Source organism: Strix uralensis, chromosome 1 (assembly GCF_047716275.1).
Source record: "Strix uralensis isolate ZFMK-TIS-50842 chromosome 1, bStrUra1, whole genome shotgun sequence".
NCBI lineage: Eukaryota > Metazoa > Chordata > Aves > Strigiformes > Strigidae > Strix > Strix uralensis.
The window spans coordinates 127,812,090-127,839,693 of record NC_133972.1 but is presented as its reverse complement, the minus strand read 5'-3'; the positions used below and the strand labels follow the sequence as shown (position 1 = coordinate 127,839,693).

At 40.4% G+C, this 27,604-nt stretch overlaps 1 protein-coding gene across 5 annotated transcripts in view; it reads left to right on the top strand.

Moving 5' to 3' along the window:
- The window catches only part of NOL4 (nucleolar protein 4), a 200,992-nt gene that overhangs the window by 67,371 nt on the left and 106,017 nt on the right, over positions 1 to 27,604 (top strand). Inside the window, exon 1 of one of the 5 annotated variants that reach the window (XM_074880438.1) lies at positions 27,334 to 27,463. The exons of the other annotated variants lie outside the window; for them this stretch is intronic. The gene's annotated coding sequence lies outside the window, so the exon portion shown is untranslated. Of the gene's footprint in view, positions 1 to 27,333; positions 27,464 to 27,604 lie in introns of those variants that run through there. 5 annotated transcript variants of the gene reach the window in all.

Genomic DNA, 27,604 nt, shown 5'->3' with positions numbered 1-27,604 from the left:
GTTCATGCCCAAGTTTTCATTCACCAGTACCCCCAACTCCTTCTCTGCAGGCTGCTCTCAGTCCGTTCATCCCCCAGCCTGTATTGCTACTGGGGGTTGCCCTGACCCAGATGCAGGACCTTGCACTTGGCCTTGTTGAACCTCATGAGGTTCACATAGGCCCACTTCTTGAGCTTGTGCAGGTCCCTCTGGATGTCATCCTGCCCCTCAAGGAGTGTCAATCACACCAGTTGGCTTAGTGTCATCTGCAAATTCACTGAGGGTACACTCAATCCCACTGTTCATGTCATTGATGAAGACATTAAACAGTACTGGTCCCAGTATGGATCCCTGAGGGACAACATTCATCACTGATCTCCATCTGAACATTGAGCCGTTGACTGCTACTCTCTGGATGTGACCATCCGACCAAGTCCTCATCCACCAAACAGTCCACCCATCAAATCCATATCTTTCCAATTTAGAGAGAAGGATGCTGTGGGGGACCATGTCAAAGGCCTTACAGAAGTCCAGATAGATGACATCCGTAGCTCTTCCCTTGTCCACTGATGTAGTCACTCCATCATAGAAGGCCACTAGGTTGCTCAGGCACGACTTGCCCTTGGTGAAGCCATGCTGGCTGTCTTGACTCACCTCCCTGTCCTGCGTGTACCTTAGCGTAGCTTCTAGGAGGCTCTGTTCCATGACCTTCCCAGGCACAGAGGTGAGGCTGACAGGTCAGTAGTTTCTAGGGTCCTCCTGTCTACCCTTTTTAAAAATGGGTGCAATGCTTCCCTTTTTCCAGTCACCGGGTACTTCACCTGGCTGCCATGGCTTTTAAAATATCATGGAAAGTGGCTTGGCAACTACATCAGCCCATTCCCTCAGGACTCTGGGATGCATCTCGTCAGTTCTCATAGAGTTATGTAGGTGGTCACGAACCTGATCTTCTCTTACAGTGGGAGGGACTTTGCTCCCTCAGTCCCCATCTTGCAGTCCATCCATTTGAGAGGTGTGGGAAGAGAGACTGCCAGTGAAGACCAAGGCAAAAAAGTTGTTAAATACCTCAGTCTTCTCCTTGTCCACTGTTACCAGTTCACCAGTTTTGTTCATCAGGGGGGATATGCTTTCTCTGACCTTCTAGTTCAGGCTGACATATCATGGCAGCCTTTCAGTATATAAAGGGGACTTACAGGAAAAACAGGGAGAGACTTTTTACCAAGGCTTGCAGTGACAGGACAAAGGGTGGTAGGTTTAACTGAAAGAGGGTAGGTTTTAGATTGGATGTAAGGAAGAAATTTTATGATGAGGGTAGTGAGACACTGGAATAGGTAGCCCAGAGAAGTTGTGGATGCCCCATCATTGGAAGTGTTCAAGGTCAGGTTGCATGGAGCTTTGAGCAACATGATCTAGTTGAAGATGTCCCTGATCATTGCAGGGGGGTTGGACTAGATGATCTTTAAAGGTCTTTTTCAATCCAAACTACCCTATCAATCTGTGATTGCAGTAATCAGGGTGAGAACTCATACACTTCAGTTTATAAGGCCTGTGTCAAAAAAGAAGGGAGATTTCTGGGTCATTACAGGTGGAATATTATTTATTTTTGCTGCCATGGCTGTTTGGGCCATATGCCAATAATGTAGCATCTTGAAAGGTCCCAAAATTGAAGAGTGGGTTGAATAATTTAAAGCTGGATGTTCTTGTTACTGGAAGATGATCAGGAGGCACTTCCTTCCTCCTACCACCTTTCATTTGTCCGCCTTCATTGTTAAAAGGCTTTTTTTACTGCTATCATCTAACCATCCAGACAGTTGGAGAAAGAGATGGATTGTGGAGTGAAAAGCATTGTGCATTGGTGTCAAAGTGATAAGAAACATTTTTTTCCACGGGTTCATATAGTTATTGGAGAAGAAAACTGAGCCTTTTTTTGTCTCTAAGGTGTGGGTTTTGGAAGGAGAGAAACAGTTTTCATAATAATCCTTAGTTCTCAGTCTAAGGAAGTCTAAAATATTTCTCTTCAATACTTCATGTTTGGTTATTTGCCAGCTGAATCTATGTCATATCAGAGGAAAATGATAGTAAAGAAAGGGGTGCTGATGGTTGAAAGGCATGTACTTCCATGAGAATGGACTGGTGTAGAGCAAATAAAAAGGTGAGCTATCTTCATGCTGACTTCTGGTTTGGATTCTGAATATGAGAAAAGAAAGTCAGTTTTAGCAGCAAGGAAAAAGAGTTTTCCAAAGAGTTGCCTGGCAGACAGAAAGAGAGGCAGTAGTGAGGGGCTTGGCAGAGGTGTAAGTGGTAGTCAGACCTCTAACTCCTGCAGAGAGGTAGCAGGAGAGAAAGCACTCTTCTGCCATTTGTGCCTTTGAAAGTGCTGCTATTGGTGAAGGTTTGCAAGTTCTCTTCTAGTCACTCCACAAAGAAGCTGTTTAAAAGAGTATTACTTGCCAGTGTGTGAAAGGAAAATGTCAGTGCAGGCAAATTTAGATGTCTTGCATCATATTCTCAGTGGGCCTACGGTGGTTTAGAGCAAATGAGTTTGTGACCTTGTTTAAAAACAGCTATTATTTTCTGTCTGCAGTATTGATTTCTGTGATAGTTGATAGTTGTCAGTGCATCCTTGTAAGTATGAAAAATATAATCTTAACTTCATTAATTATTAGGCACAGTTTATAAGTCCAAAGTGCAGTGGTAGTAAAGAAAACCTGCTGATGTCCACCTGCTATCCATTCTCATCTTCAAATGGTGAAGTAACCACATAGATGTTTGTGGTAAATGCCTGCCTGATTTCAGTACAACAAAATCTGTTTCGGAATACCAGCGAGTCAGTAACACAGCATAAGTGGTGTGCCGTATTATGTTGTCTACATTCCAGAAGAGACACTGTCACCTCTTCCACCCACCCTCTGCACGTGGAGTATCTTTTCAAAGCAATCTGAGGGTGTTTGCCTGTGCATTTAAATTGAAGGCCTGATTCAGTAGTTCTATTTTTCTAAGTAGTAATACTAAAGGAAGCATTTTCAAGTGGGAGCATTTTGGGGAGTATTACCATCTTTGTTCTATGTACCCATCCATACAACAAGAGTGACAGCCATTTCCAATGACTCAGAGCGTCATTAATCCAGAATGTTTAGAACTATTAGCAGGGATAGCAAAGCTCAGAAAGGTTACTCTCCCATCTCCCTAGTTAAATCAGAAGGCCAGTGGAGCTGGGGAAATGAGGCAAGGACGGGTCTTTGACAGAAGAAGAATTTCCGTTGCCTTGAGTCACAGCAATATATATTATTTAGAAGCTGGAGGTATCAGAAATTGCCAGCAATATGAATGAAGGCCAGAACATAACTTGCAGACTGTGAAATAAAGAAAATAAAATAGTCCAAAGATATGGTTTAATACATTGACTTACCAATGTGGTGATGCTGGAATTTATTGATGGCTGTAACTAATGTGTCTAAGAACTCTGGTGAATGGGTAAAGAAGAGGGAGGACATCGCTGTCCTATTCCTCCCATGACAGTGAACAGAGGTGATGGAGGTTTTTTGGCAACTACAAGCTCTAATGGGAGGGAGCTGTAGAGTTAGTGGAAAAAATTCCACCTTAAGTTAAATATGCACTACTCTTTAATGAAATGTGACCAGCTTTTGGAAAGAAAGGATGTTTTTTGGCCCTGAACACTGAAAATGATTTGTATTTGTTTTTGTCCTGGATGTTCACACTGATTCAGCACTGACTATATATAGAATTTTTTTTCTTTCATCAAATCCACTGCTTTGATATTAAAGAGGAGCAGCTTTTACACTAAGCCAGAAATCTGGAGGGTATTTTAAGATCCACCTACATCTTGTGAGATAGTCTTTACTACTCTAAATTAGATTCCCTAAACATACCAGATATGAGAATGAGTGGAACATATGTATTGGCCAAAGGTATCCGAAGTAGCAGCCTTTTCTTTCTGCATGCTACAGCTCAGCTCAGCCTGAAGTGTGACAGGCACTTTTAGTGACACGTTTGTGCAGGAAAGGAGAGGATAGCTGTGAAGATAGGCCAGAAGCTTTCTCTCTGGTAAGAGCTCTGCTGGCTGCATGACATGATTACATAAAAAGCTGTAGGGAAGCTGTGAGATGCTAATGTTATCAAGACAGGGCTGAGGCCTTGCTTCTGGATTTTGGATTATGATGTATTTCTCCTTATCCCTATATAGATCCTGTGCAGGCAAGCTTTGGCAAAACCACAAAATGCCAGTGAGTTCTTTTGTTCCTTGCTTTAAACATGGTCATCAATGAAACCTTTAAAGTCCTCATTTAAAACAATAAATCTCAGTGATGTTCAAGTTTGAACCCAGGTTCCAGGTCTCTATTAGCTAGTTTTGGAGTCCCTTGGAATGCACATCCACATCTTTAGCCCAAACAAGTTTTATATAGTTGAAAAGTATCTATGAACCCTGAAACTCACAGAGGATTTTGGTAGCAGAATCAATAGTAGATAGTTTCACCAGATACTCTGATTCCAGATCTTCAGTCTGCTGCAGGGTTTGCCTTGGGCTGGAGTCCCCTCAGGATCAACAGAGTCCAGAAAATGTCTTGAACACACAGCTTTTCATTATTAGCTCTCAAATGTGGGCTGCTGATGCTCTGACCCTCCTTGTTCCATTTCAGGACAAATTCAAACACATATGGAAGGGGATTCAAGCTTATTCCATTTCCATATTGACTTCACACTAAGATAGAAGCCCTCGTGTGCTTAGTTGCAATGAGAGAAACTCAGTTAAATGAAGCTGTTCCTATTGTGCGGCTTCCCACTGCTCTGTTTCCAAAGAGACTGTAACCAGGAACATACAGGAAGAGCCGAAGGTTGTCCAGAAGGGCTGGCTCTCCCCAGCTTCTGGCTCTGAGAAAGCTTTGGAGGAGCAGGGTAAGGAACAGGAATTTAGCTGTTTGGATGAACATTTGTCTTGGCAGGATGTGTCAAGAATCATCTGAGCTGTAAGCTCATCTTATTTACGCACAGTATACTTCCTGGGTTTGGAGGAGAAAGGAAAATACTGTTCTAATAGAGATTAAAGAATAATAAACAGTGCACTTCCACGGTATGTTCAGATCCTGAGAAGTGTTAAATAGTGGGAACTGACATACTTTTCAGTTTCCAATTTGTAGCTGTTTGCTCAGCAGTGCAAAGGATCCTCGTAAATAAATTAACCAAATCAACTGGGACTCTTTTTGTATTTAAAAAAAATACATGTAACTTTTCTTTGTACTGCTCAACCAACCTTGCAATGGCAGGTTATCTCTGCTGGCACACAGCTGAAACTTTCTGCAGAGTAATATTGCTTCCAGTGTTATCCAGATTGCTCAGCCAAACTTATCATTAACAAGTTTGGCAACCCTTAGGCAAAGAGATGATTTGATAATGAACAGCCATCATCCTATCTGAATAGACAGATATTGGACATAGATTGCCAAGATGTCATCTGCTGAACTCTTTGCAAGTATGAATGCCTAGCTGCAAATGATTTAAACTCTTTCTTTTTGAACTGCTCAGCCTACGATAATCAGTCAAGAATAGCTTCAATGAGTGTGTGCTGGAAGTTCTTCCTTGAGGGGAGGAGATTTTTGCTCTGGCACACACATTTTACATCACTGTGCTTTCCTGTGTGTGCTGCGATCTCTTTGGATTCATTTCCACAGTGTTTCTTTCATTCCAATGATCTGTCTTTGATTATGTATGCCCTTGATTACTTTTTAAAATCCTGTGGCATGGTAAAGGTTCAACCTTTTGAGAGTGTTGTGTTTTCTGTCTTTGTGTACACAAATACATGCAAGGTTATGTATAGAAGATATTTTCTAGATATCATTTAGGTTCTAAGCCTACACAGGTGGTGCAGAATTACATTTTTGTCACGATTTTAGGTTGTGAAAGTCACCTTGGCACAGAGGTCCATCAGAAGGGAGTAGATTTCATGCATAGATGCACATGGTTGTCCTTTAAATAAGAATTGACTTCTCTGACTGTACATATGATTAATCATTTTTTCACCAGCATATAAAGGAGGTCACACTGAAAATCTGTTGAACAATTTTGACTTAGTAGAGTTCTTTTGATTTAGTAATTCCATGAAGATGCAACATTATGTGACGAAGAAGAAATTATAGCTACTCTGAATCTAAAATCATAGAATCATAGAATGGTTTGGGCTGGAAGGGACCTTACAGATCATATAGTTCCAACATGGGCAGGGACACCTTCCACTGGACCAGGTTGCTCAAAGCCCCATCCAGCCTGGCCTTGAACACTGCCAGGGGGCATTCACTTCCTGGGCAACCTGTTCCAGTGTCTCTTCCTTATATTTCTTCCTTATATTTCTTCCTTGCCTCTAATCTAAATATTCCCTCTTTCAGTTTAAAACTGTTACCCCTCATCCTATCACTACAGTCCCTGATAAAGAGTACCTCCCCATCTTTCCTGTAGACCGCCTTTAAGTACTGGAAGGCTGCTATAAAGTCTCCCCAGAGCCTTCTCTTCTCTAGGCTAAACAACCCCAACGCTTTCAGCCTGTCCTCACAGGGGAGGTGCTCCAGACACTTGATCATCTTCGTGGCCTCCTCTGGACCCGCTCAAGCAGATCTATGTCCTTCTTATGTTGGGGGCCTCAGAGCTGGACACAGTACTCCAGGTGGGGTCTCACAAGAGCAGAGTCAAGGGGGAGAATCCCCTCCCTTGACCTGCTGGCCACACTTCTCTTGATGCAGCCCAGGATACAGTTGGGTTTCTGGGCTGTGAGTGCACATTGCTGGGTCATAGTCAGTTTTCCACACACTAATACCCCCAAGTCCTTCTCCTCAGGGCTGCTCTCAATGCACTCATCGCCCAGCCTTTATCTGTGCTTGGGATTGCCTTGACCCATGTGGAGGACCTTGCCCTTGGCCTTGTTGAACTTCATGAGGTTGGCACAGGCCCACCTCTCAAGCCTGTCCAGGTCCCTCTGGATGGCATCCCTTCCCTCCAGAGTGTTGACCGCACCACACAGCTTGGTGTCATCAGCAAACTTGCTGAGGGTCCACTCAATCCCACTGTCCATGTGACCAACAAAGATGTTAAACAGTGCTGGTCCCAATACCAACCCCTGAGGAATGCCACTCGTCACTGCTCTCCACTTGGACATTGAGTCATTGACCACAACTCTTTGAGTGTGACCATCGAGCCAATTCCTTATCCACTGAGTGGTCCATCCATCAAATCCCTGTTTCTCCAATTTAGAGACATGGATGTTGTGCAGAACAGTGTCAAATGCTTTGCACAAGTCCAGGTAGATGACGTCAGTTGCTCTTCCCTTATCTACCAGCTCTGTAACTCTGTCCTAGATGACCACCAAATTTGTCAGGCACGATTTGCCCTTAGTGAAGCCATGTTGGCTGTCCCCAGTCACCTGCTTATTTTCCATCTGCCCTGGCATAGTTTCCAGGAGGATATACTCCATGATCTTGCTGGGCAGAGAGGTGAGACTGACTGGCCTACAGTTCCCTGGGTCTTCCTTTTTTCCCTTTTTAAAAATGGGTGTTAGATTTCCCCTTTGCCAGTCAGCATATGTCTTCAGTCAGAATCTATTTTTCAAAATATATCTGAAAGAAATAGTATGTGCAAAGCAGCTAAAATGGAGCCTCATAAATGGGAAAATGGGAGGCCCTCAGGCAATGGGAGTTTAATTTTCATACTACTTTATTACTAATACTGTATTATTCCAAGTGTATCTCCTTAGGAGATAAAACCCCTCAATTCCTTTTGATTTCCCTGAGAGAAAAAGGTAGTTAATACCATCTGAAAAAAACATTACTTGTTTGTTAGGCCTAAATATCACCAAAGCCTTTTAACTAGTCACATGGCAAGAGTAAGATGGCCAATATTCAGATATGTTCATATAGATTGTCCTCTTACTCTCCTTGCCTTTCTGCATTTTGGTGAAAGTCTTACCATTTCATTTTGAGAAGTGTGGCAAAATAAAAATTTTAGATGTGTACCCAGGCCCCTGAACATCATTTCAGGTAACTTAGGGAGATGTCATGTCATGACAAAAACTCTAAGTCAGCAAACTAAATGAGCAAAGGCTTAAACTTTTAGGGCCGAATGTCCCATATTCAGGCATCCCTGTCTTTGATATTGCATTAAGCCTTATTATGTAGCCTGATTTTTTCAAAGGTCATCAAGGCCTGCCCTTTAGTGGTTCCTTTACCAAATCATTGCAGAGAATCCTCTCTGTTTTACACCTGCTGATAAGCACTGAAATGTGACAGTTTAGCCAAAATGAATGAAGAATCATTAAAATGAGTATTTTACCAAATACCAACAGCAGCTGACTCTAGGTATTGCTAGCTTAGAGTCATGGGAAGCTATACTGTGTGACAATGTTCTCCTGTCCCAGAGCTCCCAGTCCAGGCTGGGGTCTGTCCCGAGATCTCTGCAGACCACTTCTGACTTGCAGGTCTGAGGTCCTTCCCGGCAGCAAGCAGAATGAGGAGGGACGCTGAGTGAGCAGGGTGAGGGCATGTGCCCCAGCTGGGGAGCGAGGAAGTGCTTTCCTGTCCCTTTTAAGACTCAACCTGTACATAGCTCTTTCAGAGTGTTTGGCAAATATTTTTGAGTTAACCTCAGGAAATTTTAAAACATTTGCTGCTGACTCAGATTTGGGTTTTCATGACTAGGTACTTTGCTGTGTAATTTTATTAAAACCAGTGAGAACTGGGCCTCTAAATACTTGTTGGATAGCAGTTGCGAAATAAGATATTTATTATGTTTTTTGTACTCTAATAACATATTCCTGCAGTTTTGCTCCTGTGTTTATTTCCTGTTTTGTTTTCCGAAGATAATAGTTTAAAAAAAAAAAAAGTAATGTAATCATCAATTACTGTAATAGCCACTAGAGGTCTACTGATATCAAAATTCTGCCAACATCAAGAATTTCTGCAAGTATTAAAAATGTTTCATCCAAAATAAAGTGCTTCTTATTAAACATTAATTGTTTACTTTGTGAGGTGTATCTCTTTAATGCTTTGAATTTTTAACCTCTTAGTGTTGTTTTTAATTAAGTAGTATTTAACTGAAGTAGGGAAGAGTTGCAATGTAAAACTCACAACTGAAAAGAAACGTGACTTAAAAGATTGCCAACTATATTCAGCACGTAAGTATATTATAATGTAATTCACTGGACAGAATATATTTCCGAGTGGTTAACCTTGCAGCAAACAATGTTTTAATGAAATTGTTCTACAGTTAATGGCTTCTTATGGCATTATTGAATTCCATCTGTCTTTGAGGATTATTTTGTTTCTCAAACAATAAAACAATCTTCAAACCCTCTTTTAAATGACCTTAGTATGATGCTTTTTAAATTTCTAACAACAAGTGGGAAGTAGATTACTGTATTTCTTGTAGACCTAGTTATTCATAAGAACAGGAATGTATTTGTTGGGACAAAAGGAGGGGCATGTTACATTAAAGACTTTTTTCCAGAGATTTCTCTGCAGTTAGGTGATACTTATTCTCAGTCAAAACAAACACAAAACAAACCAACCAAACAAAATGGGTAAGTCACAGTTGCCCTGTGATTCATGAGCTCCATACCTAGAGTTTGTAGGGAATCAGGCTGGGGCATGAGAAGATCTGTTTGAGACCTGGCTGATGGTTAGAGTGAAACATGACTTTATCTGTTCCTGCTCGGCAAAATGTTTTTTCATCTTCTTTATTGTGGCCTAACAAGTCAGGAAACAGTAGCATGTGGGTCTCATAAGAAATGTCAGACTCCTCAGATTTAATCTGATGGTACTTCCTGTTTGGTGTCCAACAAGTGGGGATACTTTTTTTTTGCTTTTTTTGAGAGAAGGTGGTGTCACAGGTAGTGTTGGAGAAATCAGCTGCTGTGCTAAGGATACAAATGAGGCCTGGTTCAGCATACTTGCAAAACTTTCCTGATGTGTACTTAGCTGAATTGGGTGCTTTGCTGAACTGGGACGAATGTCAGTGGAAATACTGATTGTGTATTGTGTACTGCATTGGATCTTGTAATGAAATATTGTCTGTGTACTGACTGTGTTGTGACTGCTGTACTCCCCCCTGTTCTTAGCCTAGCACTAGCTGTTACCTTGTGAGTAGTTTTCTTCACTTACTGGAGGATGAGGGCTGTGATAGTGTGGTGACCTCAGTTAGTTCTGTGTGTGAAGTCAGTAACTGATGACTGGCAGCTAAAGAAAAGGAAAATCTATAAAGTATTTTTTCAAACTGTTTATTATAATGGAAAAAAATTCTGATGGCCACATCTGTCAACCTTAATATTTATGAAAGTATTCAGACGTGCCTCTTACTGGTTAGAGTTCTTCATATGAGTATATCTCTTTACTAAGAAGGGAAATCATTAGTGTGATAGCAGAACAACGCAGGATAAATGATTTTACTAAGGAATTTGGTAAACCTGTGTATAAATGGCCAATGCGTACATAAATCACGCCCAAGATAGTTCTCACTTATTGCCCTTTATGGAAATATTTATTTTTTGTCCTCCTTCACTTTAAAGAGGAAATGCCACATGAAGAGGGCAATTCTTTCCTTAAGAAAAACCCATGACATTAGTTCTTTTAAGAATATCCTTGCTTTCTTCATTGAACAGTCAGAGAATCACTCAGGTCCTTTGTGCAAAAGGCAAAAGAGCAGATTCAGTCAAGGCAGTGCTGGGAGGTGTAATCACATCTCCCTGTGCTGGTCTGGATCCAGCATCCCGACAGGGATTCCCCTCCAGGGAGAGCAGGTGGTGGAGCTGCTCTGCTCTCCCTGGGGTTTCAGGGGAAGGTCATTTTAAGTTGCTGTTAGGTCTCCAAAGAAGTCTTGCCAGTGAAGCTGGATAGAGCAAAACAGATATAGCCAGTAGCTGGGAAAAGGGAGGACAAAGGGTACATTCTCCAGCCATTTGTCTATCCTATTTATTTGCATCCATTCACCACCTCATATCTCAGCTCCTAAATGAAGAATTGTTTTATCTGTTTTCATCTAGTATTGAGACACTTGGTTGAAAAAAGGTATAGATTATTATTGTTATTACTATCAACATCCTCCTCCTCTCTCTGTTAATAGTCCCCAGAAATTGTTCTGGTGCTAGGTCCCCCATACGGACTTTGTGATGACTGTAGCTTCTGTACAGACCTGAGTTGTCTTAAGGCACTGGGCAACAGGCAAAATACTAGAACTGTGGCTTTCCTCCTGAACATCCCATACTTGAGAGGAATGAATGCTGAAAATGATTGGTGTGAGGGACAGAAAAGATACAAGATTTATCATGAGCATGGGCTATTATGTTTTTCATATTTAAGTAAAAGCAGATGTAAGCTATGTGAGGCTAATGGGGCATTACTTACAGAGTCTCAATGTAGCAAAACTAATGGAAACATTTTTATTTTTAGTTCTAAAATATAGTGTTAAAATGAAATTATATGGCAGAAGGGGTGGAGCCAGCACAGCATTTTTTCCAGATGTTTGAATTCCTGGTTATCCTTACCCCAGAACTGGTGATTCACCTCTTCAAAGCTTTATTCCCTCTATCTATGTCAGCAGTATGTGAACATCTCCACAGCTTCTTTTTCTGTTTCTGCAAGTAGTAGGTTTCAGGGAAAAGGACTATCTGGGCTAGGAAAAGGCACCTTATTTCCTTTTCCCTTGGAAAGAATGTAGCAAATTTCCCTCCTCTGCCTTCCTGTCCCTGTGAGGAGACGATGAGAAGTCAAATGACAGTTTATTAGCACTTGCTATGCTTGCCACTGTCTCAGGCTGGGACCTCAGCCAGAAACACGATTCAGGCATTAGGAGTAAATGAGAGGAATATTGTTCACTGCAAGATTCCCAACCCTTTCTCAAGCTCGTAGATATAGCCAACAGATTTGACTGAATTCACAATGAAAGCATCCTTAGGACCATAAAAGCTTTTTTTGTTTCATTTTTCGTTTCAGTTCTCCAGAAAATGTGGTTGATTTTTAGGAGAGCTGTAAGCAGAAATGCTTATTCAAGATGAATGAAATGCAAAAATCCATTTTGCTAAACAAAATGCGTATTTCAGGATATATCTATACTTATGTATGTATGTATGATTTCTCTAATCATTTTGAGAATTTTGGGCTTCTACTTTGGGGCACTTGATATCATGAAAGTGAAACTTATGGATAACACAAGTTTCTGGAGTTCTTGTTGCTTTATGTGTGAGATCAAAAACCTCTGCAACTTAAAGTATTTAGATACTGTGTTCATATTAAATACATTAATTAAATACCAGAGACTCAGTGAACTGGATATGGATAATATGCTGGAGAAAGCCATCTATGGTGCTGATTTTATTAACTGAGTTGACATACTGTGTATTTTACTTAAGGCTACGGTGTCTATAAATAGAATGGCCTCAGGCCTGTGGCTTAGACACAGGACCTGGGTTTGTGTGCTGCAAGATGGGTGAAAGAAAGCCTTGGAAAGGGTTTCCCTCTGGTATTAATACACATATAAATATGTGCAAGGAAAAGATGGCTTTTGTATGTACCATAGATTCAGTGGCTGGCATACTAGTAACCCTGTATCTGAAGCCTTTACTTCCAGTGACAGCCTAATGAGACACCGACAGTGGCTGTCTGCTTGTCCTGAGTGAATGTTCTGCATTATGTTGTTTGTGTTGTACTGAAAAGATGCTGTGAGGTTGTCTGACTGCTGTCCCCTTGGGAAGCTCAGGAAGAGATGCACTGAATCTCCTGTGAGGCTATCCTCAGAAACAGTTTTTTACCTAAATAAATACCATCTCCTGGGGATCTTCTAGAATAGTAACCACTGTATGACTGCCAGTATCTTTTCATACTGTGAAAATCTAAAGCCTGAACTATAGCATCTATAATATGGAGGCACAGTTAAGATGCATCCCCTTTTTGATGCTTTTTCGTTTACTGACTGAACAGCTTCAGTTGTATACACATACTGTTTGGGACTAAGCTTTCTTAGGGACTTTTGTTCTCCTTATATACCGTACAAAAGCTGAGGTTATCCCTGATGCATTCTCTGGTATGTGTGTGCTAAACAGAGGAGGGAAGAATTTAAGGCATACTGCCCTATTTCTGTGTGGGATTTCTTAACTGGAAATATATAAGTGTATCCTAAAAGTCTGCAGTGTGAGTCTAGCCCATCAGACCCACTGATGTGAGCTTTACAAACAGCTTGTATGTACTGCAGAAGAATCTTCATAGAAACCCCTTGTGTTTGATAGCTTTATATGGAAGAGTAGCAGATTTGAACTTCCCAATCCACAGCTCCTAAATCTTTTATACATAAATTGATGTGATATTTGTACACTTATGGAGAAATGTTAGCTAAAAATCTTTGCTGCTTCTTCAAACTCTGTTTAAACAAACATTACAAAAAATTTACATACAGAATACCAATTCATTATCATATTATGTTCTGTGTGCTTCCTTGAACTTTATTGCATTATTGCACCTTGAAAACTGATGTTATAAAACAAATTCTAGTACAAGATGCTCTAGTCTTAGAGAAGACACAATGAAGAAAGACTAGAATAGAAAGTACTGTGGAATGAAGAGACATTAAATAAACTCTTGGATTCTTCAGTTCGGAAAAAAAAAGATGTCTGAGGGAGGGGTATGACAGGAGTCTGTACAGTTGTAAGCAGTGTATGGTAGTAAACATGGTATTATTCTACACTGTTTCTCATACTGCAGCAAATTGGGACACTTAATAAAATGACTGGGCAGTGAGATCATAAGAATCAGAAGACATTTTTGCATACGGGGCTTCGTTAAGTTGTGGTATTATTGTCACAGAATGTCGCAGAATCTGAAAAAATGAACAGTTCAAAAGTAGAGTGAACATAGTCCTGAAGCATAGATCAACTGATGGCTAGTCAATACAGTTTTTAAAAATCTTTACTCAGAGAAGATCATAAAGTATTGATTGCTGGAAGCTGAAAGGATGTACTAGGAGAAGGATCATCATATTTTACTGTTCCTATGGTCTTTTGCTCAACATCTGCTTAGAATTGGGATACTTGGCAAGATGAAGCTTGACCCACTGTGATTATTTGTGCTTTTTTTAGATTTCCAAGCATCACATCTATATGTCAAATACTTGATGGTATACACTTCATAGTATCAAGCAAGCAAAGTCCTGCAGATAAAGCATCAGAGAGACAATCTGTAGTGAAACAGGAAGAAAAGGCAGAGTTCAGTTGCATGCTGTATTGAGAGCCTGCTGTTTGATTTTCAGTCTACATTGTGCTAATTATCATCATGAACCAACATAAAGGCTGACTGTAACCTGAATGTCTGTCTTAGCTCCCCCAATTGCCTAATATATTTTTGCCATCAGGTGAAGTAGAATTCTTTGCTGAAAAGTATCTGATCATTTTGTAGAAACACGCTCAGTTCCACCATCCTGAGGCTTTTTAGAGTTTGTTACTGCTGACAATTTGCTACTCTTTTTTTTTTTTTTTAAAAGGATAATACATTATTAGATGCACCAGTGGTTACACAAAGAAACAAATAGTTCGGACAAAAATGAAGTACTTCTGAAAAAATTAACTTTTTTGGGGTGGTAGAAGAAAACAGCTAGGCAGCAAAAATAGTACGTGGTGGAAGTAACCAGTGTGCAAGCCCTGCTCTGGTCATGAGAGAGGGTATGCAGAACTGAGATTCAGGGGGGTTGCATTTTTTTCCTGGTTACCTTTGCCCTCGTTAAGTCTCTTGATTTCTCTTTCTCTTGTTTCCTCTCTGGAGAGTGGAGGTAATAATACTGCTTTAAATCCATCCATTTTCTGTCTTGTTTGATTAAGCAGTAAGCTTTTAGGCCAGGGATTTTATTACTATGTATGGGTACAATGCTTGGCATAATGGTGACCTGATCCCAGACAGGGCATCTAAGTGCCAATGTGCTTACGTGTGTGTACATTAAGCAGAAATACTTAAAAAACCAAACCAACCAACCAACTAAAAGAAAAACTACTTGAGGACAAAGAATAGGCAAGTCCTTGGCTCTTCACTTCTCCCCTGTTTTCTCTCTTTACTTCCCCTTTTGTACTCTGCTGACACTCTCACTTTCTTTTCCTTAACCTTTCTCAGGTGGCAAAAAGAATCTCCCTAAAACAAAAGCCTGATTCTGCTTGATGGTGTTCTTCAAAGGGAAAAGTATACTGTCAGGGAATCACTACCTGAACTGCATGTGCCTGCCTCCTCCAAACACGCACTTGGGCACGTAGGTGTTCTCCTTAACGGTTGCTCTGTGCTGCAGCTGGACTCACCAGCTTGGCTGCTTGTGCCACCCTCATCTCTCTCTTCTGTGCAGAGTGACACACTTGTACATGCCTTGGAGGCAGAGCTCAGTGGAGACGCAGGTGTTACAGGCAGCCCTGCAAGACATGCCTACTGGCAATGTCAAACCAGTGTACCAGCTTTGCAAAAGAAAATCAGACACACACATCCATCCTTCTCACTGGGGAACCAGTACCTCAGGACTCTGGCTCTAGAAAGTGGTTCTCTGTGCATCCATGACCTTTTAGTGATTTGGTGTCAGGAAATGTGAACAAAAATTTAAAAATGAAATAAAAGGGATATTATTCTTTCAGTGAAAATCTTTAAGCCTGAGATGTTTGGGAAAAATGTTAGCATTCTCATTTTGATGTAATCAAAGCCCTTTATGTAATCTGAGCGTTGGTGGGGAACAGTCTTCCTGAATCGTGTTTACTAGTGGGAGTTTCAGAACTGATGCGTAGGTGGGAACTAACAATAATACCCCACACATCTCACTGCTGCACTGCGTGGATGGGGCTAGGCTGGTACCAAGAGTAGCCATCAATGTTAGCCTCACCAATTTTGACTTGCATAGGGGACATTAGACTTGCTAGAATTTCTGTTTTAGAGGCACCAGCCATATGATTGGGCAGGAAGTGGCACTTGAATTCCTCAAGATTGCCTCCCCCCCCCCCATCATGCATTTAGTATAACTTTGCATATTTTTCATTTCTTAAATTGGAAGGTCTCAGTACCATTAAATTCACCCACTGGAGGAAGATAAATTATGCAGGACCTGCATGAGCTGCTGTGCGTGACTGGAATTCCAGCCTCTAGTCTGGGCCATGCACTCCTCACTGAAATCATTTTTGCACCATGGGACCCCCAAATGGTTTTGTCACTGCTTGGTTAGGCTTTGAGCAATCCTTTTGTTGTTTGTCCAAATGTCCTAGTGCAGTCTGTAAATCTCAGCCCAACCATCCTTTACAGTGAGTGTCAATTCATCATCCCCCGCTGTATGTGAAGCACTTGGACCCTGATGCAAACCTTCATGACATCAGTGAGCAGTGGACTAGATCTTCAGTAAGCAAGGTTAGTCAGTGTATTCACAGGTTGCATACACAGGATTTATGTATGTTGTCATGCCTAGAGAATACAATTAAGAACATGTCTTTGCCTTTTTCATGGTGAGCAAACTGTTGCCAGTTAAAGCATCGATGTTGCAAAATGTACCATATCCAAAGACTGCTGAAATCACTGCTGTAATTCCCACAGATTTAAAGGGATTTTGCCATAGGACTCTTCCTTATTATAAAAGTAGTTCTTAATCTGGTAGTGTACTGCAGACCAATTGTGTACCACTGCTGGGAAGAAGCAATAGGGAAAGTTTTCACTTCAGCTGAGACTTAAAGACTGTTTAATTTTTTTATTTGTTGTTTTAGTGTAGGCAGTCCATAGAAGTTCATTCCTTCCTTCCTTTTGTGCAACGTACTGGAGTTTTGTTTTCACAAATTCACTGATTAAATATTTGTTTTTTCTCAGAGCAGAAGAGGGAAGAAGATATCAATCCCTGTCTTGACATGATAGTTTTTTCTGCTACTTAACTATACACATGGAGAATGCTTTGCTTTGAGCATTAAAATACCCTGTATATGTGATATCCTTTCCCCCCCACCTTTCCTCCTCTACAGTGAATACTCATAGATCAGTTTTATGGAGCCATCTCCATTCTGTCCCTATTAGATGTTCCTCAACTTTAATGTCTATTTGTGAAAATTAGCTAGCAGATGGAGTAAGCAGCCAAGGTTATAACCCAGGTAATGCTCTCATGTCTCAACTTTTGTTTATTTTTCTTATCTGAAATGCATAAATGATTTAGGGTAGGTGTCCTTGGAATATTTTCTTCATATAATCCTTTGAGTCTAATGCCAGCTGAGATACTGAATCAGTCAACTGCAGTCTCTTCTGGTGGGAATGTAAGATAACAATTTAAATGACAGTTTCATAATTCCCCTCTGGAAACTGAATTTAGCTGTTGCTCCTACCAGGACCGAGTAATTATTCTTTATATACTAACTGATGAAACTTAACAGAGCTTTGGAACTAGGTGGAAACAGTGAGAGGAGGTAAAGTTTTCTTCAGACTGTTCCTCATGTCCTCTTGACATGCTATTGCTTCAGCATCTCATACAAGTCTTCCGGAGTCTCATAGCAAAGCTGAGAACTGATGCAGGTATTTGGGTACAGATCAGTTATGCTTGAAAGGTCTTAGATCTACCTGTCTAACTGGGTGTTTGACAACCATCTGTTTTACAGCTTGCACTTTCTTTAGCTCCACCTTGTTCTCTTCCCAAGTTTTCATTCTAGCAGCCATGGGGTAATATGAGTAAATTTCTTACAAATGTAGTGACATATACTGAACCAGCATGAAAATTTGATTATGCAACTCTTTTCCCATATTGTATGTTCTTTGATTACGATGTTTTGTCAAGCCGGAGTTGGCTTTCTTGCCTCTTTTTATAGTTGTGCAAAGAAAAAGAACATAAACTGCTTCACTTTTGATTTTGGTACTCTTGGTCTTGTACCAAATATTTATCCTTAGATTTTAACAGATAAATAGCTGGGATGCGTTTTTGTCACTTTGCTGGGCCATTAACATGGTATTACTTTTCTTATTCCCTCATCATGATTTCTCTGTGTGTCTGTCATAAATGGCATCATCAGCCAATATGGTTTATGTAAACTTTGTTATTTACTGTGATCTTTAAGACAGAAATTACTTAAAGTATTTTCTCCTGCTCTGAATTCATAAAGCTATTCAGGGAACATTAAATAGAACTTTCTGCCTGGCATGATAGGGAAGCAGGCACTTTTTGTCTTTCAAAGCTGTTTGTTTACAGAACTTTCAGTCATCTCACTGTGTGTTGTTGCATTATATTTCCAGCTTTTTTTAATATCAGCATCTTTCTCCTTAACAGTAACTTAAGTCAATATACATGGGAAAAGAAGCTGTAAAATTCTAAAAAGACCAAATATTATATCAGGGAAAATCAGACTTCCTGTTACATTGACAACAGATCTAAACACATTCAAACACAGAAATGCACAGTAGGTCATCCAAAGTACTATAGTGACATGATTTGGAGTAATAGGAAGGAAATTTGATGCAGCTTCTAAAATTAATTTCATTTGAAACCATGAGCACTACAAAAAACATTTATCATACTGATAATATCTATTGCAATTGCATTATGCTGTGGGGTTTTGGTTTTGGTGGTTTTGGGTTTTTTTTTGAGGTAATGGAAAAGAATTTATGCATTTAGAAAACATGTTCCAGTAGAGCTATTTCTGCTTCTGGATAGGAAATAAACAGGTGGGAAATGTGCGCTAGTGTATTTACTGGTAAACCTTAAAATTAATCAATATCCCATAATATCATAAATATCAGCACTGAAGCAGAAATTACTTCCATAAAGCTAATTTAGATAAGGTTTTCTTTTTTAACTAAAGGTAGTATTTGATTTCTTCAATGCTTGAACAATAAACACTTGGATTTCCTGGGTTTTTGAAATCATCTGAAAAGGCCAGACTGAATAGTGTGGCATAGAGATGCTGCTTTCTGACCAAAATTATGAACACTAAAAGAATAAAGCAATAAATACACTGGTCATCTTAAATTTTATTTTATTTTTTTGTCTGACAAGCCCAACCTTATGCTAGCCTGCCCCATTTGGATAGATTATGCACAAAGACACAAGGTTGTAGAGCAAAATTCACATGAATAAACAGAAATCAATTCGCTTCCTTAATAGCGTGAAATGTAAGTAACAGATACAGAAAGGAAACAAATTCAGGGAGTATACTTCAACACCGTATAACAGAAATACACTGAGCTTGGAAAACATAGTTTTGGAAATGAGCTCTCAGAGTGTAAATAGGTTTTACATTACTGAACATTTTCATTTGTCCAAATTTACATGGTGCTAAATGCAACCTTTTTGTGACAGTACCCGGATCATATTTAATTTAAATATTTTAAGTGCCTGTGCCTTGAATTTCCTATTGGGGAATGTATAGTTTAATGCTCACACTTAGGTAGATAAAAATGATCTGACCTTCAAAGCAATGGAAGATAGCAAATGTGAATCTTGCAATGTTGTAGCTGGTATCCAGGGAATTGCAAATGAAAAAATCAGAGGTCTTCACTGGTCACATCAGTAGAAACTGCTCTGAAGAACTGGGTTTCTATGCAGAAGCATAATAATGCAATGTAGAAATACAATGTACTGTGGAAGAGTCAGGAGCTCAAACCTGTTAAGAGTCAAAACTATTAGTGTGAAAGAGTCACTACGCTTGTGACTGGTCTAGGACATGTGTGTGCTGTTTAGAAAAAGGTCAGGGTGTGGAAGCTTGAGCACTGGAATGCCCAGACATTCACTCAGTTTGTTAGCTCTCTCCAAGGGCTGTGCTGGGCCATTTCAGCTTGCTTGCTTCTGTGCAAATCTGTTGTAAAAGAAGGTAGCCCTCAGCAGTGGGGATAAAAATGTAATCCCTCTGGGTTTCCTGAAGACTTTTAACGAGACCCCTCCTAAAGGGGTATCTCAGTGGCTGAAAAATCAGAAATGGAGAATATGAATAAATATTTAGTTCTCTCAGTGAAGAGAGGTCACCAGTGGAGTCTAAATAGATTTGCAGTAGGGCTCTTACTGTTCAAAATATTCATAAATAGTTCGGAAAAAGGCTGGAGAGTAAGGTGACACATGTTGTTGACGAGACTAAGTTACTCGGGATCGCAAAACAAATCCTGATTTTGTAAAGAGTTATAGAAGAATCTCCTGGTACTGGGTGATAAAATGACATAAGAAACTCAGCTGTGGTGAATGTAAAGTAAAAATAATAAAGAAATGCGATCCTCAATTTATATACAATCTGCAAGGGCTGTGAATGGCTGTTAACCACCTTGGAATAAAATTTGCGGGGGGTTGTAAATAGATCTATGAAAACATCAGCTCAGAGCTCAGTAACGGTTTACAGACTGAGCATTAAGAATTTTTTGAAGTAGCACTGAAGATAGGGGTTAAACAGGATTTGTACATAGATGTTAGACCAGCTAGTCCAGTTGGAAAAAAATAGTGTTATGGATTGGTAGAAGTAGTGCTAAAGATATGGGTTTAATGGGATTTGTAGATAGATGTTAAATCAGCTAGTGCAGTTGGAAAAAGCAGACAAGCTTTTTGGCACACAAACCTTGATGAGGTTGCAGATTGAAGGACACTTGAGAGCTTAATATAGAGTTTAATATTGGATCCACCAGGAAAGAAATAGACAGCAAAACAGTGAACAGTAGCATCCCCTTTTTCACCACCATCAAAGACAGGATTTTAGGCTAAATTGACTTTCTCTGACCCAGCATAGCAGTTCTTATATTCCTGTCACATTCCTGTGCAAATTTATGTACCTACAGTGCCATTCTGCCCTCCCTTTTCCAAAAAGTATATAGAGGAAAAGGTATGGGGAAAGGTGATAAGGATGATCAAACATACAAAATTGTCTCCATGAGAGAAGAAACTATATTGACTATGACTCTTTAACCTGGAAAAAGGATGATTTAAGAGGACATGACTGACATTTGTAAAGTTGTGAGTAGCATGGAGAAGATTAAGAAGGACAAATTATTTGTTGTCTCTCATAATATGAAGTGTATGGGCCGTCAGATGGAATTAACACAGGTCATGACCAGAAAAAGTAAAAGAAGATACTTTTTTGTGCATCACAAAAGGATGCTGTAGATACCAAATTCTTATTATAGGTTAAAAAAAGAATAAGAAAATTATCAGAGGGAAAATCCTTGAAGAGCTTTAACAGGCAAGAATAAGCTATCCATTGCCTTTTTGCATTTTTCAGACCCAGGTCTGATCCCCAGATCATACACACCATATCCATGCAGTTCCCATTGAGGGTCCTCTTGGGAACACGACAACCAAGTCCCTCCGAGGACTTGGACATCGCAATGCAATGTCATTGTTGTGCTTTTACAGCCACTGCTGTGGAGGAATGTGGTATATCTGTATCAACTGGTTAAGTTGGGGTTGCATTGCAGATGAGACAGGATAAGTGTTATAGAGTGTGTACAAAGCTAGTCCTGCCCTGAGCAGCATGGACACAAGTCGGTCTGCTCTAGTTGATTCAAAGGCCGGAACCTACTTCCTAGTGTGGTCCACAAAGCTGACAATGTAATCAAGATATATAAGGTAAGGTTTAGGAAACATCTGACCGAAAGGTAGCTGGGTGGGAAACGTCTGACCTAAAGGTAGCTGGGTGGTGGGAGGGTAAGCCAGGGAAACATGCTCACTCTGTTGTCGGTCGCACCCCTAGCTGTTAACTGGTGTCAGGGTCAGGAGAGTAGATATGTTCTTATCCTCTTGCAGGAGAGTGGTAAGGGCTTACTGCTAGAAATAACAACATGTACTTCAAAGTCATTGTTATTTTCTATATATCCTCTTTTTGAATGTCTATCAGACATAAGTATGGTGTAATCTTTTATTGTTGGTCTCACTCCCCCGAGACCGACCTGCCACAAAGTAGCCCGTGTAACTCACAGAATCACAGAATATTTGAATTTGGAAGGGATCTCTGGAGATTGCTCAGTCCAACCCCGTTGCCTGTTTAAGAAAGTTATGAAATTAAGTTCTTAGAAGATATATAGGCAACAGATATTTGAAAGAGTATTTTTTATCTTTGCTATGCCTCTCCACCACTCCCAGTCTGATAAACTAATCTTACAGATCTAGAAGAAAGAACACCTTACTGAGAACATCTGTCCTTATCTTGCATTTATGATTTTAGTGTAGAAATAATTTAGTTTAATGTTGTTTAATATCTCCCATGTCTCACAATGGGGTAGCTTATCCCTTCAATGAGTACTTCTACATTTGGCACTACATTCCTAAAATGCAAAGCATTTGCTTAAGAACACAAAAATATATTATGATTTTACAAGTACAGGCTGTTTTAGTTTTTCTGTATAAATTACTTTGGCTATTAGAATGAAATCACAGCAACTTTTATCATTTTACATATTAAAAAAATCTTATCTCCTGAAATGTGTCATTACTTACAAAATAATCTGATTCAAAATTCCTGAACACTGATTCTGCTAATACCTACTCCTATTTGTAAACCTTGAGTAAAGTCAGTGAATTGAGAGGAACCACAGGTAGAGAAAAACAGTCTAAGAGGTACTAGAAATAGGTCCTGATTGCCTATATGATCCACTGGATAAAATTACTGGAGGAAAATTCTTAATTATATTACACATTTTCAAAAATAAACTAAGATTGTGTTTAACCATAGAATCATAGAATGGTTTGGGTTGGAAGGGACTTGATCTTTAGGGTCTAGTCCCAACCCCCCTGCCATGGGCAGGGACACCTTCCACTAGGTCAGGTTGCTCAAAGCCCCATCCAGCCTGGCCTTGAACACTTCCGGGGAGGGGGCATTCACAGCCTCTCTGGGCAACCTGTTTCAGTGTCTCACCACTCTCACAGTAAAGAATTAATTCCTTACATCTAATCTAAATATTCCCTCTTTCAGTTTAAAACTGTTACCTATCACTACACTCCCTGTTAAAGAGTCCCTCCCCATCTTTCCTGTAGGCCCCCTTTAAGTACTGGAAGGCCACTATAAGGTCTCCCCAGAGCCTTCTCTTCTCTAGGCTGAACAACCCCAACTCTCTCAGCCTGTCCTCATAGGAGAGGTGCTCCAGCCCCTGATCATCTTTGTGGCCTCCTCTGGCCCATGTCTTTCTTATGCTGGGGGCCCCAGAGCTGGACACAGTACTCCAGGTGGGGTCTCACAAGAGCACAGTCAAGGGGGAGAATCCCCTCCCTCAACCTGCTGGCCACACTTGTCTTGATGCAGCCCAGGATATGGTTGGCTTTCTGGGCTGCGAGCACACATCGCTGGCTCATAGTCAGTTTTCGATCCACCAGTACCCCCAAGTCCTTCTCTGCAGGGCTGCTCTCACCCAGCCTGTATCTGTGCTTGGGATTGCCTCAACCCATGTGCAGGACCTTGCCCTTGGCCTTGTTGAACTTCATGAGGTTTGCACAGGTCCACCTCTCAAGCCTGTCCAGGTCCCTCTGGATGGCATCCCTTCCCTTCAGTGTGTTGACGGAACCACACAGCTTGGTGTCATCGGGAAACTTGCTGAGGGTGCACTCGATCCCATTGTCGATGGTAAGAACAGTTTTGTTACACTCTGAAGTGCAAAAGCAAAAATTTTCTTTTTCATTTACATATTTAGGTGTATTCTGATTATTAGCTCTGCGCCATTAGTTCTGTGCTTAGAATATGAAAACTGAGCATTTGCTGTCAGAAGGTAGTGGTACAGCTTGCACTGCATTGATTTATCATTGCCCTAGGACTGAAGGTCACTCAGTGTTTTGTATAAGGAATTCATCTTACAAAAGCAGGATCTGAGTTACCAAGATATATTTAAAAAGAGAAAGGAAAGGATAGGGAATTAGGAGTTTTAAAACCCCAAATCACAGGTTTGATCCTGTAAAGCACTGGGCACTATTGCTCTATTTCAGCAAGACTTACATGTGCTTAAACCTTTTGTTCAGGGCTCAGCATTTAGCGCTGTTTAATCTCAAATGAATAGTTCTTAAAAAGAAGATTGATATTTCCTTTCATCCACAGATTTCAAAGGACTTTGTGAACAGCTATGTACAGAAACTATATAATAAAAAAGAGAATTCAGTGGTGATTTCACAGTTAAGAAAAAGACATGAAATCAAAACAGAAACCTTCGCTTTCTCATGTCAAATTTTCATGTTGGACCTATATATAGTTTTATTTTCCTGTCTTTTTTCCTGTTTATTTTCAGCACGAAATCCTTAGACTCCTCATTTATGGCCAAAGCTGTGAATTCATGCAGAAACATAGGACAGGATGTGTCTTCTGAGCTTCCACGTCTTGTCTTTAAACTGTGGGTGTCCTGTTGAGAGGAGAAGTGGCTGTTGTGTATTCACCTCTCATCCACCTACCAAGCAAGAGGGTAGACAAAGGGCACAATTCAGACTCCAACCTTGATAAAGGTAGTTTTTACCTTCAAAAAAGGTAGAGCAGACCTATGGGAGCAGTGAGAGAAGCTTGTTTCTGCTAAAGACAGAGCTGGTTACTCTATCTGAGTCTTAAAAGTGTGCTTCTTGTATGTTACACATACGTGTTGTTCCTTAGAGTAGATTGCTTAAATACATGTCATCACCTTTCATTTTATCTTATTCCTTGTTCTGGCAAGCTCCACCTGGTTTCACTAAAACAACTGCCTTTCGCTGGGTGTACCCAGGGATATATGTATGCCATAATGATACCTGTGAGCTCTTGGACATTCCAGGAGATCTCTGAACTTTGCACATTTAAAGTGCTTGTTTCTCTGTGTGTGTGAGAGGGTGTGTTCCTGTTGAGGGAATGATTTGAGTCTTGATCTGAAATAAAACCCAAAAAGTTTCAGCCAGAGATGGTAAGAAGATGGTTAGGGTTAATTTGGACGCATTTTAGTAGCTGGGTGCTACTTGTTTAGGGTGCTGGCAGGGGAATCCATTCCCTATCCAACTAAAGGAACATAGTACTTTTATTTTGTCTTTTGTTGAAAGACTGTATTTTCTGAAACATAAGATTCAGTATTACTAAGTGGAAGTTATGCACATGAACATTAAGAAATGAATGTTTGCATTCTAAGGGCAATATTTACTGATTTCTACAGTCATAGTTTGTGAAACAAAAAAGAAGCAGAACTTCACTTTCATTAACCATAATAGTAGTTTAGCTATTTTCACAGCATTAATCTTGCTGTTAACTGTTCTTTTCACATTGTGAGGAGACAGCATATGACAGGAAAAATCTGTAACATCATTCAACATCTGATTATATGCCCTTTTTCCTCAAAACCAATTTGCATGCCTACAAATATCAGTGTTTCCCAGTGGAATTGAAGGTGTAAAATATTGTTTCTCGAGCTGAAAATTATTTAGCCAAAGATTTTTCAGTATTTGGGAATTCTGGCTGGCTGATTTCAAAAGCAAAACCATATGTCGCTTACATGATTTGGCATTTCTCCAGTTGCATAGAACATGAGTGGAAAAGTGGAAGAAAAAAGAAAACCAACACTAATTAGATGATAATAAATACAGGTGCTATACTATGTGGTGTAATTCATCTTCATAGGAAGCTGTGGGATGAGTCAGTGCCAGCGGATTCTGACGGATACTGTTTTGTGCAGGTATATTCCTGATACATGCTAAGATCCAAATTAAGGTAAAACTGAAAGGATTGTGTAACACTGAGATACTTTTCAAGGTTACAGAACTGCAATATTGCCTAGCCACAGAAAAGAAATTGTATGCTTTTTGTTTGGTTGGGTTTTGTCTGGGGGCTTCTCACTGTAAATGAAATTAGTGTAAGTGAAGTCACTGTAAGTGAAATTACCAGGAGAAGAACAGTGATTTGATGATAATTTGGAGATCCTAACCTAGGCTTCCCCATGCCCCTGTCCCCCCCAGACTTCCCAGCAATTTCCTTAGCCATTCAAGGCAGCAGGATGCCTCCCTGAGAAGGCACCTTCCCTCTCCAACCAAAGCCTTATTCCCAGCCTTATGTGGTTTGCTGAGACTAAGTTAGTTGGGACTAACCTGCCAACTATCCTGTGTGACTTGCTTACAGGGAAAGCTGTTATACTTCTGCCCATTGTTTTTTGCGCCCCCCCTCCCCACAGGAGTTCTGGCTAAATGCAGCCTCTGAGGTCTTTCTCTTTCATGTATCAGAGATCGTCATGGAGGTTCTTTTCTTTTAAAATTTCCAGAGAGAGAAGTGGATTCAGAAGGTGTAGACTCATCTACAGCATTTTTAGTACTCAGATAGGTCAAGCCATTACAGGTACTGAGCAGACTGGTATATCTTACCTGCTGATGGGGTGCTGTGTGTGTAGCCACACACGTTACATGCTCGAGAAGGAAGGCAAAGGAGGAAGGAATCTTTTCTGTGCAAACAAACAGTTAAAAACATGACTAGAGACTGGCCTTACATTCTCAGTTGCTGCTTCTTTAATGTGAAGGCTCACTGAGACACACTTGTGTCTGAAATAACAGGAGAAGACACAGTCATGCTCCAGCCTCCAGGAATTTACTACAATAATACGTTGTGTGGTTTTGTAAGGAAATTGAAACACAAAGAAAAACCCTTTGCATGAAAATTTGATTGAACAATTAAAAATTCTCATTGAGAAAAAAAAGTATTTAAAGCATAGGATCCAGACATTATTCCGGGGCCGTAAATAGCTGATATTTACAACCTGGATTACTCAGTTTTCTTTTGCCTGATGAACAGGGCTCCCAAAGCTTATTGTGGCTGTTTTGTCGTTTATATAAGACACGTGGCCACTGTGATTTGCTTTTCTCGGTATCCCCTCCCCCATCAGCAGAAACCTTTGAGCTTCAAACACAGATGTTATACTGTGCTCTTTGTGTGCATGTATGTGTATGAGTGTAAAACCATTAAAGAAAAACCGTGTGACTAATATGCTGGAAAACCAAAGCTGAAGCGCAGGACTCGGCTTGTGACTTTATTTCTTTTTCTTTATTACAGTGAGATGTTAGTGTGGACTAAGTGTAGGACTAATGTGTATGAACAAGTAGTGGTTTAAAAGCAGCCACGCTGCTTATAACATCAGCAATTTAATGTAAGCAGGAATGGCAGTTTCATTAAATAATGCTATGATCTCTCAACCATATTCTTAACTAGTAATCTCCCCGTAGCAAAATACATAGCTAATCAACCTCCTAGCTTGTCAGTAAACTTGCAGGGGAATTAAATCCTGGAGGAAGAAGCCCATAGCCCCAGAGGAAGGCTGAGTGCATGTTTCACTGTCGTCTTTTCAGCTCATCTCAGTGGTCCCACTGCTAGAATGTGCTCTGTTGTCATGGCAACCCCATCTCCTGCTTCCTACAGGAAAGATTAGCTCGTACTGTGCACTGGAGAGAATTTAGGGGAAGTCAAGCTAATCCCTGGGTGCACTGCGAGAGAAAGGTTGGACCTCGCCTGAGGGATGCTGTATCTGCAATGATAGAATTGGCCTGCCACAGACACTGGTATTTAAGTTGAAGAGCAGAATTCACAGTAAGTGTCAGATCCTCCAGAGAGGAATATTGAATGAGGTTTTCTAAGTCTTGGTGAAGACTGTCCCATGCCAACAGTGGAATAACAGCAGGAGGCTGTGCGTGGAATACCAATATGTTTCACCCGTTCAGGTGGTATTTC